Source organism: Myotis myotis, unplaced genomic scaffold (assembly GCF_014108235.1).
Source record: "Myotis myotis isolate mMyoMyo1 unplaced genomic scaffold, mMyoMyo1.p scaffold_m19_p_6, whole genome shotgun sequence".
In the NCBI taxonomy this organism is placed as follows: domain Eukaryota; kingdom Metazoa; phylum Chordata; class Mammalia; order Chiroptera; family Vespertilionidae; genus Myotis; species Myotis myotis.
The window spans coordinates 68,742,352-68,762,032 of record NW_023416368.1 but is presented as its reverse complement, the minus strand read 5'-3'; the positions used below and the strand labels follow the sequence as shown (position 1 = coordinate 68,762,032).

The following is a 19,681-nucleotide window of genomic DNA, read 5'->3' as shown; positions in this document are numbered from 1 at the left end:
TTTTTTTTTTTTTTTTTTTTTTTTTTTTTTTTTTTGAGCGGCGGTGGTATAAAAGTCGCGAATCTGGACAGGGCTCGCCACACTCTGAACTCTTTTGCCTCCGAGTTTCCGGCTCCCCCGAGGTCGTATCGGGGTGGAGTTGTCCAGTTGTGTGTCTGCGGTACAAGCGCCCTAAGTCCCCTTGTTTGTAAAGAGAGCGGGTATGGCCTCTAAGGCTGTGAGGTTTAACAAATGCAGCTGCCCACGTGTGTGCAGAGACACCCACGCCACCCCGTCCCGTCCTGTTTCCCGCAGAGCGCCTCCTGCCGGTCGTTGAGGCGTAGTTGTTTTGTGAGGCGCCCGGTTAATAGGCACCCGCACCCCTAGTGCTGGCCTTGGGAGCTGCTTTGTTCTGGCGTCTGGAAGGAGAGCCGCACAGCAGCTAACTTTGTATGCAGGGCAAGGGGCTCACCCATCAGGGCAAGATCGCGGGCGTCCGGGAGGCAGGGCTGGGCGGGAGGGAGTGGAGGCTGGAAAGGCAGGCGTGTCAGGCATGAAAAGCTGGCTTAGTTTTGCCGAGGGCTGTTCCTGCCTGTGTGTGGATGCCCCAAACTTGCATGGAGATGTTTTGAGTACCAGCCAGTTTTGAGATGTACCTCTTTGCTTTAATACCTCCATAAGCACTTAATTCGTTTTTAAATCTTTTTGGTGACTTTTCCAAGTGGACAATTTGAGATTTTGTTCTGCCAGATTCTTTTTAATTACGTTGAAACCTCAAAAAAAATTTTTTTTTCCTGTTTCATAATGGATCAGTTACTTGTTTTCCGAATTTCAGTCTCTTGGTGGTAAGGAGGTATTAAGATGCTGCCGTTTGTTTAATTGCTAGGATGGACAGGTGCACCTCGTTCACTACCAGGAATAGAGGCCTGGGGATGTATCTGGTGGCTGGAACCTTTAAAATAACATTGCTTATTGGTTCACCCTAATTGGTTACACTGGTTGGGAGAATAGTAGACTTTCTAAAAGAAAACACGCACACCTAAGTTATAGACCAGGGAGAGTTTCAGTGAATGCTTCTTGCTCATATTCCTTGCTATTATGTTACTTTGACAAAGGGGCGAACAAATGGTGGTCCTTATGGAGTCACGGCAGCCATCATGTTTGCTGGACTAGATGGGAACTGTTGGCTGAGCTTTCAAGGGTTGTTGTGGACCCAACAGCTCTTCAGATGAAAGCCACGAGTGAGAGACAGGGAGTGAGAGACAGGATGCTCGGGGCCCCTCATTTCTTTGAGTCATGTTCCATGAGTGGCTTACACCCAGAAGTGTGACTTCCCAAGGATTTACTGCTTTTAAAGGCTCAAGGGAGTACTTCTAGTGTTAACAGGTAGGCAGGGTCTGCCAGAAATAAGTAGTTAAAAAAATCTACATTTCAGAGGGGTAAAATGCTGTATTATTAAATAGAGAGTGCTCTTTGAAGTGTAACTTTTTGTTTTTAAAACATTTGAAAAAAATGAACATTTTAGAAAAGAGAAATAACTTGCTTTTACTAAAAAGTTTTTTTTTTCATGGTTTGTAGTTTTAGCATTTTTTTTTTTTTACAGCTATCTGTTTTATCTCTCCTAATGGTCAGGCTGGAATAATAGTAATAGTAGTAGTAGGAGAAGGAGGAAAAGTAATAATAATAAAACATGTGCCATAATGAAGAAGGAAAATAAAAAAGGAACCCTAGAGTTTATGCCCAGGGCAGGACCAGGAAAACAACTGGACAAAACCTTAAGAGGATTAGACATACATTTCAAAAAAGGAATATAAAACCCAGAAGATTGGTGGATTGAGTAGGTGGGGTCAGTGTGAAAGATAAAAGTATTGTTACGTAAATTTTACAAAGCATTATGAACATAAAAAAGGCTTCTCCCTTAACTTTTTGTTGATTAAAAACAAGTTTTAAGATGTACATTCTGTAGTATTACTTTATTTCTCCTTGTTCTCCACTTGCCCCCATCCCAATTTTATTAGACTGAACTTCTTGAGATCAGGAACCCATGGCATCTTTATCTCTAGGTTCTAGTTTAGCATAGGCCTAACTCATAGTAGATGCTTAACAAATGTGCACTGGATAATTTTTCAATTCAAGTTACAAGTTAATGTAAGTGGTCATTTGGCATTCAGCTGTGATGATGCCAAAGAACATGATGTACAAAATATACTTGAAGAAATGGAGAAAATTTTAGACCCCATTAACTTCTTAGTAAATGCAGGTGGAACTAACAGGTTGGTCACAAATTGGAATAAAAACTGTATTTTAAATTTTGGTCTGTCAATCTGTGGGAGCACAGAGCATGTGCCTGAAGGGAATGTTCAAGGACTCTGAGCCTGGGAATCCTAATCAGGCCAAGATACCATGAGCAGGTGCAAGGACACACGGTACACTGTGCCCTTCAGTAGCCAATATGATTGATGTCACTGTTGGCACCAAGTCTTCTTTGTCTAAATGGCATAAAACTATGTTACTAACCAGCTAGTTAGCTGGACCGGGCTGGAATAGGCTAAGGTGGGAGTGAGAGGAAGTCTCCTGGAGTATGGAGAGAGGGCAGCTAGGATGGAGAGTGTGAAGAAGTCTGCTAGAGAGAGCAGCTGGGCAGGAGAGACAGGAGAAGCTGCGGAGCCAGAGAGCTCAGATACCACGACGATGTGAGGCGGTGAGTCTAGGAGGCAGCATGAGGCTGCTCAGTTAATAGCTGTGGGTACAGAGACTGATGCTGCTTTATGGGAAAGATAAACCCACAACCTCGCATTGCTTCTCTGTGTAAGACCTGGCGTCCTAGGAGGTCCAACCCCAGGCAGAGGGGCTCAGACCCCATACCTGTTACTAGTGAGCAGAGGATAAAGGAGGAACTTGGACTAAGTTCCCAACAGTTAGTACAGTGGGCAGGGTTCAAGCAGGAACCAGTCCTGGCGTAGTTGGTTAGGAGAATTTAGAAGAATACATAGACTCACAGCCACCCAGAACAACTCAGAGCACCAGAGCTCGTGTGGGCCTCCTGCCGTGTGTTCTGACACAATCCATAGATTCTTTTATTTTGAGGTAATACAATAAGGGTACAGTTCCATCATTTTTAACATTGTAATCAACATGTTGAGCTCTAGAACTTTTCCAGCACTTCAGAAAGCTCTGTCTTCCTAGTTAATAGTTCCTTACAGGTAAACACTATTCTGATTTCTGTCATCATATATAAAGTTTGTCAGTTCATGAATTTAACATTAATGGAATCACAGCAGGTCTTTTTTTTATATTGAGTTTGGGACAGAATATTTGGAAGTATCCTATATAATAAAAAGCTAATATGAAAATTGACCGAACAGTGGAATGACTGGTCGCTGTGACGTGCATTGCCACCAGAGGGCAGACGTTCAATGCAGGAGCTGTCCCCTGGTGGTCAGTGTGCTCCCACAGGGGGAGCACCGCTCAGCCAGAAGCCGGGCTCATGGCTGGCAAGCACAGTGGCGGTGGTGGGAGCCTCTCCTGCCTCCGTGGCAGCATTAAGGATGTCTGACTGACGGCTTAGGGAGCAGGCCTAAGCTGTCAGTCGGACATCCCCTGAGGGCTCCCAGACAGTGAGAGGGCACAGGCTGGGCTGAGGGACCCACCTGAGTGCACGAATTTTATGCACCAGACCTCTAGCATACACACACACACATATACTGAGCCTTTGGACGTGGGATATATATATATATATTTTGTTTGTTTGTTTTTCTAAACAAGGAAGGCTTAGCATGGCAATTGCTCAGTTAATTCCAGCTATTTTGGTTATGTGGCACCAGTTTTCACAATTAGGAATATTAGCTACTCTACCTGAGAGCGGATAGGAAGGTGGCTTCCAAGTCGATCCTTTCTGGCATATCTGTTGCTTTAGTGCCTCTCAAACCAAGTTTAAAATGGGACTTTCTAGGTATTCCAGCTGAGATATGAAGCGCTTTTTATACTCTCCGTAAAAATGTTATATATTTCTTGATGATGTTTAATCTTGTTTTTAATTTATGTGCTTTTTACTTCTAGGGATAGCCTTTTAGCAAGAACGAAAACTGAAGATGTGATAACTCAGCTTTATACTAACTTTTAGGTTCCATGCTGACCTGCAAAGCTGCCATGAAAACTGTGATTCAACAACAGAGAGGATCTATTGTTAATGTAGGTGAGTCTTCACCTTTGTGAATTTACAGTTATCTTTTAGTACCCCAAAAATATTTAATTGACTAAATTGGAATTTGTTCATGGGTGAAACTTGGATGAAATGTGTCATCTTATTATCTGTGGAGAAAGGATTTGATTAACTGATGAATGGGTACAACAGGAATCACAGATTCACATCTGTATAGTGGTCAAGTAGGTGTGGAATGAGCTGACAGCACCAGGTATTAGAAAAATGACAGCACAAGCCATGTGATAAATGACAAAAGACCCAGCTTTGGTGTCCAGAGGCCATTGGAATGGCAGGAGCTAGCACTGCTCAGATCCAGTAGAATGTTGCTGTGCACAAACGTGGTCGGTCCCAGTTTTGCCAGCTGTTTTGATTTTTAACGAGAAATTGGACATCCTGATTTTTATGTGAAACCTAGTTTTTAAAACGTGGAGAAGGAATTGAACATGTTATATACTGGGGACTAAAAATGATGTCTAGAGCAGCTGCCTGGGTCATTGACAAATCAAGTACAGAGGTTTCAGAGAAAACTTTTAAGAAAAGAAGTAACTTTTTCAGTTTTTTAGCCTGTATATAAGTAACCTATCGTTCAGTTCATCCGACTCACGGGGTGGATCAACTGTGTACTATGTGCTTGTAGACCTTAAAATGCAAAATGATTTGAAATTTTATTTCAATTTGATAATTGAAAATAATGGCATACTACCTGACTCTTAAAAAGCCACTAAAGGGGAATATTTTCTAGTTGAAGTAAATGACCCTATTCTTTTTAATATAGGAAATGTCTTTCCAAACTGATGTAGGGTTTTTCTTTTTTGAAAGTGAGAGAAGGATATTATGCTAATAAGAATTAGAACATTTTTGACATTTACCCTTAAAAATATGAGATTAATTTTCTTATAAAAGATTAGTAAATGAGCCGACCTTTGTTTTCTAACACAGCCAGATAATGATTTTTGAAAAAATATTTTTATTGATTTAGAGAGGAAGGGAGAGGGAGAGAGAGAAACATCAATGATGAGAGAGAATCATTGATCAGCTGCCTCAGGCACCAGGGATTGAGCCCTCAGCCTGGGCATGTGCCCCCACTAGGAATTGAACCCTGACCTCCTGGTTCATAGGTCAGTGCTTAACCACTGAGCAACACTGGCCCCAGCAGATGATGATTTTTAGGTTCTTGTAAGCTGCTGGTATATGGCCTATATACATCAGCTGGGGTATATTTGTTTAACTCTAAAATATCTCCGTTTTAGGTATATTTTAAAAATCCTCATCATTCCCTTGTCATGCCTAACTTTAGAATTGTGCTAAAAGTAAATGAAATTAGATAATTTAAAATAAGTTAAGAGAATCTTATTACAGAAAGGACTATTTAAACTTCTAGAAAATTGATGGTATTTCAGAAGTTACCACTTTTGACTAGAAGGACAATAGTATCTGGCATGAACCAAAGTTTTTATAGCTTCCTTTGGCCTTTCCTTCATGCCTGTATTTTTCTTTCTTTTTTGTGTCCTTCATATTGCTCTCTCTTCCAAATACCCTTGTTTATTCATCTGCATTTCCTCTGTCTGCTCTCTCTTTTCTCTTTTCTGTGCTTTACTGTTATCATTCTTTGTTATTTAGGTATAATGTAGATAAACATTTTAATCTTGGATTTGATTATAACATAAAAAGTATTTGGAATTTTTCTAAAATAAAATGACTTCAAACATTTTGTGAGAGGTTCTTGCTTAATTTTACAAGTACAGGGGTCACTAGTGCAGAAAATTACTTCTCCACTTATGTTTTGCTTGAATTTATTTGCATGCAGTTGCTATTTGAATTATGTTATTCTTTCATATTCAAAAAAATGAGACTACCCAAGAATCTTTAGTAGGCAATGTAAGTTATAAAACATCACTGAAGGTAACTAAATTGCAATTTTACAAAAGTTTGTAATTGAAGCTTTTCTTAGTTAGATGGACAGTAATTCAAATTTAGTGAGATTTATCTTCAGATGAATTATTTCTTAGGTGGAAATGAATGTTTCCTTATATCTATGTTGTAGATTCATAAAATTAATGAGTCATCATCTAACTTTTTCTGGCTTTAACTTCTTTCTACTGTACATCTTTGTAAATACTGTAGAATTTTTCATCATGCGACCTATTCAGAGATGAGAGTGTGTTTCTTTCACTTAGTGGATCAATTATGAAACCCTGTTTGGCATTTGAGGTTTCAAATAAGCATCTTTCAAATCCTGTTTTCTGTGTATCTGCAGCAGATTCAGACTCTTACCACTCAAGTGACAATGGCTAGAATTCCTAATTTTAGCAAAGGACAAGGTACAATGATTTGTTCTTTGTTTAGTATAAATTATCTGCATATCCAAATAACCCCATTAAATTGGTTTGAATTTGTTTTCAATTTTTATGTCTAGGAACTATTATTGGTTTAAAAGGAAATGCTGGTCAGTCTGTGTACAGTGCTAGTAAAGAAGGAATCCAGATTTTCACGTGCTCTTGCTAAAGAATAGTAAGAAGGAAAATTACAGTGAATGTAGTTGCTCCAGGTCAGTGAAAACTTCTTTTTTCTTTTTAAACATAATTTATGCATGTTTATGGTTTTATATAATAATTGCAAAGATTGTAAGTACATCAGCATCATTAGGCACTTCTCAGCATATTGGTGCAGGAATGTGGAATCTGCATTGTCACTAGAGTCTTCAGTAGCTAAATGCAGGAGGACCTTCCTACGTCCTGATAGGACCTCCATGGCCACACTGCCAGTTTGTGCATTGTCCTCAAAGAGGAGGCCAAGAGTAATGACAGGCTGTCTTGATTGCATAAACCACATTGCATCTTTTACTGAATGATTATTCCCAAACTAAAATCACAAAAGAAACTTGTACTTTAAAAGTCGGTTATAAATTAAGAATGGCCCAGCCACTGTGGGTCAGTGGTTGAGCATCAACCCATGAACCAAAAGATCACAGCTCGATTCCCAGTCAGGGCACATGCCTAGGTTGCAGGCTTGATCCCCAGTAGGAGATGTGCAGGAGGCAGCTGATCAATGATTCTCTGTCATCATTGATATTTCTATCTCTCCCTCTCCCTTTCTCTGAAATAAATAAAAACATTTTTTTTAAAGAAAAGAATGTAAGAATTTCAGTTGTGTGTGTGTGTGTGTGTGTGTGTGTGTGTGTAGGAGGGGTGGGGAACACAATAAATCTTTATATTTAAAATCTCTGGATAGCCCTATAATCCCCTATACTTTTAATAACAGTACAATCCAGAGGAAGTAAACAGGGCTGCATAGGTGATATCGTTTGGACATTTCACAAAGTAGTCATGTGATCTACTCATTACTCATAACTAATTGATCTACTCATTACTCCAGAAAGTCAGTATTTGTACAGATAAAGAATTGCCAGAGGTCATAAAATGTTTCTTTTCCAAATAGACAAGATCCCTTTCACTGGACTTCATTGTACCTAAGAGAGCTATCCAAGATTCCGGTTAGAAATTGAACACAAAGAAAAATTAGAAGGAAAAAAGATACTTACACAGACTCAGGAGGAAGAAAGATATTTTTTTAAAGTCACTCTATGAAGTAATAAGATTTTGAAGTGATTTTGGCAGCAGTTGCCTGTTGAATGACCCAGTGGAAGCTCATTGTGTAATGTCATGGGGAGGAAGGTCGTAGTGCGTCGTAACAGAAATGAGAACACTTGGACTCTGGCACCAGCAAGTTCTGTTCCATGTGCAGGAGGAACTGAGATTTCTAAAATCAGACATATTCGGGAGTGGCCAACAGTGAAGATGGATAGAGAGGTGGCTGTTTACTGAATTTTCAAAATAGTAGAAGTCACAGTGGGAAACTTGCAATAGAGCTGCCTTCCTTTAGGGCGGTGGTTCTCAACCTTGGCTGCACATTAGAATCACCTGGGGATCTTTTTAAAATCCTGATTTCTGGGCTTCATCCTCCGGAAATTCTGTTTCTTTGTTATGAGGTGGGGCCACAACATTAGTAACAAAGAAACAGAATTTCCGGAGGATGAGGCCCAGAAGTCAGGATTTTGAAAAGATTCCCAGGTGATTCTAATGTGCAGCCAAGGTTGAGAACCACTGCTTTAGGGAATACATCAGGAACACTTGTGTTCTTGTTAATCATGAAGGAAAACCCAAGCCAAGAGAGAGGCAATTCACCTGGAAGGCAGAGCAAGTGTGAAATCAGAGACCCTTACAGTGGTTCTCAACCTTCTGGCCCTTTATATACAGTTCCTCATGTTGTGACCCAACCATAAAATTATTTTCGTTGCTACTTCATAACTGTAATGTTGCTACTGTTATGAATCGTAATGTAAATATCTGATATGCAGGATGGTCTTAGGCGACCCATGTGAAAGGGTCGTTAGACCGCCAAAGGGGTTGCGACCCACAGGTTGAGAACCGCTGAAAGTCAAGCAGAACCTTTTTGTGTACTTGCTCCTTTTATATGCTGACTTTGGGTATTCCACATCACTTGAAAATATTGTTGGATTAAATGGGACACAAAGCCAATGAACTTAGTCTATTTGTAACTGGTAATCGAAAATATTAAATCATAATGACCAGAATTATAGTTTAGGTTGTTACAGCTAAAGAAAGTCTTCATTTTTTTATTTATAGAGAAAGGAGTCATTAATTGGCCTATTAATTGGTACTCATAGATTGACATCTGGGTAGAATAATTCTAAAATGACTGTGAAAAGAATCATGTAATGAATGTGACTACAGAAAATTCCCCATACTTCATTTTATCTTTAAAATATTTATGTTTAAATATTAATTATGGGAAAATGTGAGGTGGAAAGGACCTTGTAGCTCATTTATTCCAGTCATTTTTACTGTCTAGAAGACGGGACCTAGGAGAGAGTGACAAGCCAAAGGTTTATGTCAGGACTGTTACTAAAAGCTTTATCTTTTCATTCCCAGCTAAGGTAAGCTTAAAAATAATGGCCCCGTAGATTTCCTTTGTGTCATTAGAAGGTTTTCAGGTCTTTTTTTTTTTGTCCTTTTATTAATATGGCTTGTCTAAACTATCTGCAATTATCCAATTTTGTAGCTTTTACCTTTATATTACTTCCCTTTTACCAAGTTACTAGTTGATAAAATTGCCTGGGGTAGTTAAGAGGATAATAAAAATGTGCTAAAACTTGAATCTACCAGTATCACTCATTAGTTGGTGTGATAGAAATTTTGGTTAGGTATTTACTTGACTTTTGAAGTAAATGAGTGTTTTCATGAACCTCTGCCAGTTAGCCATGGAATTTTGTGCTAGCTTACTGTAGGTATTTAAGAATTGATTACCTATGTTAAGAAAAGACATTTTGTTTAGTTTATTGGTTGTAAGAAAGAGTGAGTAGGAAGTAGACTTTGCCACCTTTTCATTTCATGTCACTAATGGCTGCAGCTCGGACACTAGAGTTGGTGTTTTATTTGGCACTGGTGTTGAAACAGCAGGGATCAGGGAATGGTCAAATGTTCTTTTTTTATTTAATTTTTTAAAAATATATTTTTATTGATTTCAGAGAGGAAGGGAGAGGGAGAGAGAGATAGAAGCATTAACGATGAGAGAGAATCATTGATCAGCTGCCTCCTGCATGTCTCCCACTAGAGATAGAGCCCTCAACCCAAACATGTGCCCTTACAGGGAATCGAACCGTGATCTCCCGGTTTGTAGGTTGACCTCAGCCACTTAGCCACACCAGCCGGGCTGGTCAAATGTTGATAGCCCTTTTGCTGTAGAATGTCCCTGCATCCCAATGCATTGTTTTGTCACAGAGACTGGCTGAATTCAAGCATTGCAAATCCATGAACATTTGATAGACTGTGGTTTAGATACAGTATATCCATTTAAAAAAAAAAAAAAAAAAGGATAATCCAAAAGCTGCCCTGCCATCTTGGCACTGCTTTCTGTTTGTGTACGCTTTGTACAGCCTGATTGATTTTAGTGTTAGCCTCGTTCATGTGGAGAATAGATCATTTGTGGTTTAGAACTGCATGTGTTTCCTTCCTTCTCTTTTAGCGATTGCAGTGGTGTGGGTAATGAAGAGTTAATTCTACGTCATTGTGATTTAAGAGCTGATGGTTTAAGGGCAATGTAAGTGTTCTTAACGCATAATAAATCATTCATCAGGCTTACATATGGGAGAGTCTCTTATATTCAAGGGCTGTGTTAGGTTCCAAAATTACAAAAATGAATAAGATACTCTGTCACAGGAGCTAAGTACAGTGGGAAAGACAGACATATAAACAAATAACTACAGTGGCATGTGATGCATATAAAGATACATGTATGATGCTATGGAAACGCTGAAGAATGAATGCTTAATTTTGTTCGTGTGAATTAGTTGTCAAGGCAACAGGCGAAATAGTGGGAATGCAATTTGTATACAAAGGGAAGTTTTATGAGTGTTATGGAAGTGCACTTGTATGTATAACCGTTTCTAAAGATCTTTTCAGTGCAATTTATACTACACAAAAAAACCTGTTTCTAAAATTGTGGCTGTTCAATAATGGCTATATATCTTTAGTAGGTTTCATAGTATGAATATGCTTCATTGGTCAGAAGCAAAGTATAAGTTGAACTAGTACAATTAAATTGATTCCACCATAAATTGATTCTATGGATTATTTATTAACTTTATTTTCAGTAGTAATTATAATCATATCCTTTATTGGATCTTTTAATAACATGACAAATATTAGAATTATGGATTATTAATTATATATATTTATTTTTTTGTTAATCTTCACCTGACGATATTTTTCCAATTGTTTTTTAGAGAGAGTGGAAGGGAAGGAGGAAAGGGGGGGGGGGAGAGAGAGAAACATCAATGTGAGAGAGACATATAAATTGGTTGACTTCCACACCCACCCCACCCAGAGATGAGGAGGGAACCATAACCCAAGTACATGCCCTTGACCGGTAATCGAACCTGCCACCCTTTGTTGCATGGGGTGATGCACTAACCAGGTTTCAGGTTGGATCCCCAGTCAGGGCGCCTGTGGGAGTCAACCACTTGATATTTCTTTCACATTGGTATTTCTGTCTTCTCCCCCTGCCCTCCCTCTCTCTCTCTCTGAAAATCAATTTTTTTTAATATAGTTTATTGATTTTTTACAGAAAGGGAGAGGGATAGAGAGTTAGAAACATCGATGAGAGAGAAAATCGATCAACTGCCTCCTGCACACCCCCGACTGGGGATGTGCCCGCAACCAAGGTACATGCCCTTGACCGGAATCGAACCTGGGACCTTTGAGTCCGCAGGCTGATGCTCAATCCACTGAGCCAAACCGGTTAGGGCTGAAAATCAATTTTTAAAAAATCCTCATAGACATAGACAAAAGTATGGTGATTACTGGAGAGAAAGGGAGATGGTGGGAATTAGAAGAGGATATAGGGGGGATCAATGGTGAATGAAGGAGACGACTTGTGGTGGTGACCACACAATAAAATACATAGATGTTGTATTATAGAATTGTACACCTGAAACCTATGTAATTTTATTAATCAATGTCACTCCAATAAATTCAGTTAAAAATAAGTAAATAAATGTGCTAAGGTTTTCTTTCAGTGAAACACACAATATAAATAGTTGCTATATTCTAGGCCCTCATTATAGATCATTTGAAGTTAGTACTGTGCATCTTTTTTCAATAACTTTTTTTTCTAAATAAAAAATAAAATATATCTCTTGTAGACACTTAGGAAAGTACAGACAAGTAAAAGAAGAAAATAATAATCATTACCTGTAACTCTAGTGTCTAATGATAATCCCTATTAATATTTTGGAATATATTTTTCCAGTCATTAGTATAAGCTTTTTGGTGTTTGTTTTTTTAATGTATTTTTATTGAGGTGTGATGACATATGTAACTATATTACTTTCAGGTATAAAGCATAATGATTCTATATTTGTATACATTGTGAAATGATCACCACAGTAAGTCTAGTTAACATTACTCTTCTAACATGTTACATTTTTTTTCTTGTGATAAGAATTTTAAGGTCTACTATCTTATATACTTTCAAATATACAGTATTAACTATAGTCACCATGCTGTATATTACATCCCTGTGACTTACTTATTTTATAACTGGGAGTTTGTACCTTTTAGTAGCAGTGTAACTAAGTTTATTGGTAACCTACTTTTTAAATATACAAATGTTTTCTTTTATATTAAATGTTTTGCAGTGGAATCATTTTAATGCCTCCACATTGTTGTGTTGTGTTGATGTGCCATGATTTATTTAACTAGTTCCTTATTGAAACACATTCAGCTTATTTCTAGTTTTTTCCTTAATAAAGCTTTCATTGTCATGGGCTTCATGATAGAAAAATCTATGATTATTTCTCACAAGACTTAAAAGCAACTGTTTAGATATTTGTAAGTGAAAACCTAAGGCAAGGAAAAATTAAATAATTACATAGAGTGCATAATAAACCTTTGGCTTAGTACAAACTCTTAATCCAGTGCTTAGTTCACTTTTAACCTGGTATTTAATTTAATCGATTTTTTTTGTTTTTTTCCTTCTTATTGAATTTATTGGGGTGACACTGGTTAACAAAATTATATAGGTTTCAGGCTCACAATTCTACAACACATCATCTGTACACTGTGTGTGTGTTTACTACCCCAGTCAAGTCTCCTACCATCACCATTTTTTCTCCATTACTTTCCTCCACTTCCCCCGACCCGTCCCCTGGCAGTCACCACACTATTGTCTATGTCCATGAGGTTTTTTCCTTCCTTTTTTGTGAAACCCCTCCACAGACATTCCGCACCCCCACCCCTGAAAGCTGTCAACTTGCTCTCTATCTATGAGTCTGTATCTATTTTGCTAATAAGCAAAATTAATTAACCTGGTATTTTAAATGGCAGTATATTTAGGTTGATTTTAGTTTGAGTTATAACTAGTTTCATTTTAACACAAGGCAATTTGGAAACTGTATTTTTGATATTGCACATTGAACTTTTACTTCACATGTTATGTCTAATATTAATCCATTTATTCTTTATGATTTTAAATTTTTTAATATTTTTCTAATTATTCCTTTTATGAGGACTTCTTAGTTGCTTAAATAATTGCATAGTGAACACTGATTACATAAGTTAAGTATTTTATTGGTAATGTGTGTTTTTATATCTTAGATTAATCACAAGATTTTATTAATAAATCTATAGTCCTTACATATATCTATAATGCAAATCATTTAGGAATAGTTGCTGAATATATTACATAGTACTTTATACTACAGAACTTATTTTTATCTGAGGTTGAGCAACTGTCTTAGTATCTACTCTTTTCTACTAAACAAACATTTCTCTTTAGGATTTGCTCATACAGATATGATGAAAGCCTTGAACAAAGAACATTTAAAGAAAAATATCCCTCTTGGGAGATTTGGAGAACCTATTGATGTGGCACATGCAGTTGTGTTTCTCTTAGAATCACCCTATATTACAGGGCATGTTCTGGTAGTGGATGGGGGATTACAACTCACGATGTAATTTACAGATTTTCCAGGCAGAATGGTGATTAGAATCAGGCACACATTGTTGATTAGACAATCACATCTACATGGGTGACATTTGCTAATCAAACCTATTCATGCTACAAATGTTGATTTCTACCTTTTTATGTATATATCTGAAAAGAATAATGTTTGACCAATTGTATTTTCTAAGTGGTATGTATCTTACAGACTGTAGTGATTTAAGTTTATGGACATTTTTCAAGTGCTATAAACAGATTTTACCTGAATTTATATATTTTGTCTCAAAAGTGAGAAAATTATGAAGTTTAATTTTTAGGAGTTATTATATTAAGTTGAATGAAGTTAACCTTATGGGCCATTGCCAAAATAAGAGTATTTACAGAGCATTGGTTAGTTGTCAATATTTTAGGCACCCTGCTAAAGTTAAACATATTATTTTCCATATGCCTTGTATGATCAAGGTTATGCCTTTCAACCAGTTTTATTTTTTATTTATTTATTTTTATTGTTTTTTAAATTTATTTTTATTGCTTAATCAACCAGTTTTAAACAAGTTAAAAACAACAACAACCCAGTATTGGTTTAATACAGACATGAATTTAGAGTCGGTTTCCATCCCCCACTCGAGTGGCATTATCACTGATTGAGCTGCTGGGCAAAATAGTCTACAAACATAAGTGTAGTATAGTTGAACGTTCTGTAGAAATTCTCAATGATGGTGAGCATTAACTCTTAAGGTTTCAGTATCTACCTAATTGATTTGATCAATTTAGGAAGTGGAAGTGTTGGTTTAAAAAAAAAAAATCTATGGAAAACTCAGTATAACAACTATTTAAAAATAGTATAAAACTAATGACATTTTAAAAATTAAGAGTATTTCAATATGATTCTTACCCTAAAATTTTAGATAGTAAACACTTAATTACTTATGAAGAATCATAAGTGATAAATATGCAGTAACAACAGATTAGATCTCTTATTAGTAACAGAAGCATTAGTTTTAAAAGAAAATGTTTGATTGAGAATAGAGATAAAGAAACAAAATGAATGTAAAATACCAGGTCACATCTATTTTGCATTGAACTATAGGGTGTCCCAAAAATGTATACGCACACTTTGCATAATTATATAGGCAGTGTTTAATAAAATACTTTTCATTTTCAAAATTGAGCTATTAACTGTTAAAGTGTGTATACAGTTTTTTGGGGATACCCTGTGTTTTGTGGGGAATAGTGTGATATTTAATGTCACGGGATTCATGTTGATGTTTATTCCTTAAAAATGTTTTAAATATTTATTGCATTTTATTTTAGTTATGTTTGTAAAATATGTTTTTATTGATTTTAGAGAAAAAGAAAGGGAGGAGAGGGAGAGATCGAAACATCCAGGAGAGAGAAACATTGATCAGATGCCTACTGCACTCCCCTTACTGGGGATTGAGCCTGCAGTCCAGGCATGTACCCTGACCACGGAATTGAACTGGTGACCTCTAGGTGCATGGGACAACGTGCAACTCATTGAACCATACTGGCCGGCCTAAAAAGTAATCTTTTTACAGTTTTATTGGAGCTGAACATTACATTACATAAACAGATTTAATTTTACATTAAAAGTCAGTGCAAAAGCATGAATAGGATATAGTAAATAAATGCAAAGTAATTTAAAAAATAAAAGTAAAAAGTAATAAAGGCAAATCTATGTTTTAAATTATGGTTGCTGATTTCTTAAAATTACTTTAGAATTTATCTTTGAAATAACCTTCTTTATATACAGGAGTCTTTTTAGGATGTGAGAAAGCCCCTTAAGTGTGACTAAAATTAGTAGTATTAATCAAATTGTCTACTAAATGGAAGCATGGTAACTTACAGAATTTATCAGGCGTTAACAATTCCAGGCACATATAGGAAATGCAACATTAAAGATGGTGCCTCTAAGCTAGGAGAGTTTATGGAGACAGAGCAGGCCATTTTCTAACGCTGCCTCACCTGCAGGCCTTTGGCCACCTGCACTTCTTCATTGTGACATCCTCTCAGGCTGAATTCCCTTCTTTGGACACCTCATGTACTGCAGTTATCAAAGGAGCTGATTTGACTGGTGATTAGGAAGAAAGCAACGTATTTCATGGAACTGATGACACTAAGATGTAGGCTACAGATAGGTTTAAACTTTAAGTGTATATTTACACTTTAAGAAATATAACCCTTTTAACTAGTCCACTCTGCCCCCCAGCCCACATCAAGCTGCCGGTGTAATATGGGGATAAATTTTGAAATTGGTAAAATGAGCTTTCACTATTCCACTCCAGGTGAATTTTCCACCCACTTCCACTAACTGGGTAGAATTTGTAATTTCATACTTGCTGAAATAAGTTGCCAGCTGTTGCTTATGTTCAGTGGTTCAAGAACTTCATTGAATTCTTAAGAAGTCTCATCTGTAGCTGCTGTGTGACAAATATGAGCCCATAATCCAACTTGTGTTTTGCACTTTTTAAAAAAAGATTTGTGCTTAAAGACAATTATTAAATTTTTGGCATGGAAGGCTTTAAAATTTGTGCTCCTGTTCATACTTTTTATTCAGTTTCTGAGACAGTTTTTAACTGCTTTATAGAGATAGAATTACATGTTATAAATTACTTTGGGGGCAGTAATAGGCACAAAGAAGGTCATTGAATTTATATGCTTCTTTCACGTAGAATAAAGGGAGAAGTCTATTCTGGATATATGAGTTTTGCCTTACATTGCTGAATCATTTTTCCAGGCTTTCAAAATGGAATTATATGCAAATTGAGACATCATACCACTACCCTATCTTGAAAAACATACTACAAGAATTTAATAATTTTTAAGTTTATTTTATGTTAATTTCACTTTTAACGACATTACAAGTTCTTCATGGAAAATCCCTCTGTCTTTACTTAGTGTAATTTTTAAGCAACTTTTTATAGTTTTCAGCATGCACATATTTCAAAAATTTGTTAATTATATCTCTAAGTATTTCACTTTTTTTAAGAGATATAATGACATATACAACATTCTATTAGTTTCAGGTGTTCAACATAATACACTGTTTGTATATGTTGGGCACTGATCACATAGTAAGTCTACTGAATATCCATCACCATCCATAATTACAGATTTTTTTTTCTTATGATGAGAACTTCTGGTATCAACTCTTTTAGTAATTTTCAGATATAAAATACATTATTGTTAACTCTAGGCACTAGGTGTACATTGCATCCCCAGGGCCTCTAGGTTTATCTTTGTGTTTTTTTACTTCCTGCATCTAGATATCTGTTTTCTTGCCCAGGTTAGGGAAATTTTCATCCATTATTTCTTTGAATATGTTTTTTGCCTCCTTTTTCTCTTTTCTCCTTTTGGGACCCATATAATGTGAATGTTGGTTCACTTAATGTTGTCTCATGAGTCCCTTAAGCTATCTTTACTCTTTTCTTTTTGTTCCTCTAATTGGATGAGTTCCTCTCCGCTATGAGTTTGCTGTTCCTTCTGCTTCATCAGTTCACTGTTGAAACCCTCTATTGCATTTTTCATGTCAATTATTGTACTCTTCGTCTCTGTGACTTCTATGTGGTGGTGTCACTTTGTTGGAATTCTCACTTTGCTCATGTATTTTTCTCCAAGCTCCTTGAGCATCTTTAAGGCTGCTATTTTGAACTCTTTATCAGTTAAATCACTTATCTCCCTTTTATTAAGGTCTTTTCTCAGGTTTTTATCTTCTTTTGTATGGAGTGGATTCCTTTATTTCTTCGTTTTTCCTTGACACTCAGTATATTTCTATTAGGTAAAATACTCACTTCTCTCAGTCTTGAAAGAGTGGCCTCATGTAGGAGATGAACCATATTATTCAGCCCTGTCCAGGCTGTTGGTTGCCTCTCAAACCTTTGTCATTGTCCAAATAGCCTATTTTATTCTGAGTTGCTCTCAATAGTTGAAGGTGTGCCAAGACCTGTCAATGTCCCAATGGATAGGACCTCAGTCAGCATCTAGATTCAGGCTGATTGGAAGCCAGACTCTTGGACAGCAGTTTCTAAAGTATAGGAATGTGCCTCTTTGAGGGGAATACTGGGAGAAGGGTGTTTCTGTCTTCTTCTTCCATACTGAGCCTTGGGGTTATAGCCAGTAAAGGGCTGTTTGTTGGCTTTTGTCTAGTTGAATCTGTGAACACAAAGCCCACTAGCTACCAGGGCCAGACTCTCAAGGGACGTGTCCTTTGGGCATCAGCTACAAAAACTGGAGTAGTGGATGTCCCATAAGCTTCTTCCAAGGGGACAAGGGTACCCTGGTCTGGGCAGTGTAGGGCATGAAATAGTGCCTGCTGGCTTTTCCATTTCTGTAGAGGATTTTGGGTCAGCCCCTAGAAGCCTGCCTCTTAGGCCACAGCTATGAAGACAAGCTAATTGTCCTCTTTCACAGAAAGATTGGGATATGTTTCAGTGTGCTGACTGTATGCTATGACCTGCAGCTGGGGGTAGTTGGTTAAGAACTGTTTCTCCATTTCAGTCCTATGGGACCCGCAAAGATAAGCCCTGCAGGACACCAGAGCCAGGTGATCAAGGGGTGTCTTGTGGGCGGCTGCTTCAGGTGTGCGCACAGCTCTTTTTCTGGAGATACCAGTGACCCTAGAGCGAGCAGATGGAGTGTGTGAAGATGGTACATGCCCCCTGAGGTCTCTGGAAATGCAATCAGCTTTAGAGTGTGTTTCATTAGATTCCTGCATCTTAGAATGCACCTATAGTTAGGCCCCTACATGGGTATTAAATTAGATGCGTACCCTTCAGTCTGCCCCCTTGAGATAAGCAAGTAGGGCTCTTTCACAGAAAGACTGGCCAGTTTTCAGTCAGCTGTCTGTGTGCTGGGCCCCAGGGTGGGTGAGTCTGTGTGTGGGAACCTTTAAGAACAGTTTCTCTGACTGCTATAGCCTCGTGGATCTCGTGCTCACAAGCCCCATTGGAGTTTGAAGGGATACATTTGGGGGCGCTTCTTTCATTTTCAGGTCTTAACCATTAGGTTCAAACCTCTTCATTGCTCAGAAAGAAGCTTGGTGTCATGAGTTTCCTCCTAATTGTAGGTTTGGCAAGATTGTGTCTGAGCCTCTCCTACCTGTGTCAGTGCATTTTTTAAATATTTGTCCAATATGTACGATTCACTCAGCTAGTGTTGGGTTTCTTTCAGAGGAGATTATTATGTAGGTATGTTCAGGATCTTCCTGTGTTGCCATCTTGAGCCAGCACGCTGTATATTTAATTTCTAAGGGAGGAGATATGATATGTGATGACAGAATACTTCTACCTGGGCCATCACACAAACCAATGTTATTTGCATGCATACATACAATAAACTAATGTGGTTTTCAGAATTCTAAGACAGCTCCCATTATCTCTCTCTTGCTGGTGTTCATACACCTTCTCTCAGTTATGCAATCAAACACAAATTGCTTTGAAGTGATTTTGCAGACATAATTACATCCCAAATCCAGGGGTTTTAGGAGGGATTATCTGAGTGGGCTTTACCTGATCAGGTGTTCCCTTAAAAGTGATTGGGCCTCTGTTGCCATGAGATTCAAAAAGTGAGAGGGATTTGTCTTGAAGGAGATTCTCATTGCTGAGTTTGAAGGTGGCAAGGAATGCAGGTGGTGGGAAGAGTTGAGTGGCCCCTAGTGACAGACTCGGTGAGACTCCTGTCGGTAGCTGTGAAGAACTGAATTCTGCCATAACAACTTAAGCTGCGGAGAGGATCTCGTTTCAGTGTAAACACAGTTTAGCAGATTCATTTTCCATTCACCATGTCTTGGTGCCATTGAAAAAAATACATTATGGCACAGACCTGTTTTTGTCCCTATTTCACTCAAGTAGACTAGATGCTACAGGCAATGTCTCTCTTACACCAATCTTGTAGTCTCAGTCCATTGCCAACTTGCTCTGAAAATTTGAAATTGTCAACTACGTACTACACAAACTC

The 19,681-nt window shown here is 37.7% G+C and overlaps 1 pseudogene; it reads left to right on the top strand.

The window, feature by feature from the left end:
* The first annotated feature begins 202 nt into the window (after positions 1 to 202).
* Positions 203 to 13,728, top strand: LOC118658489 (annotated as a pseudogene).
* Positions 13,729 to 19,681: the final 5,953 nt, after the last annotated feature.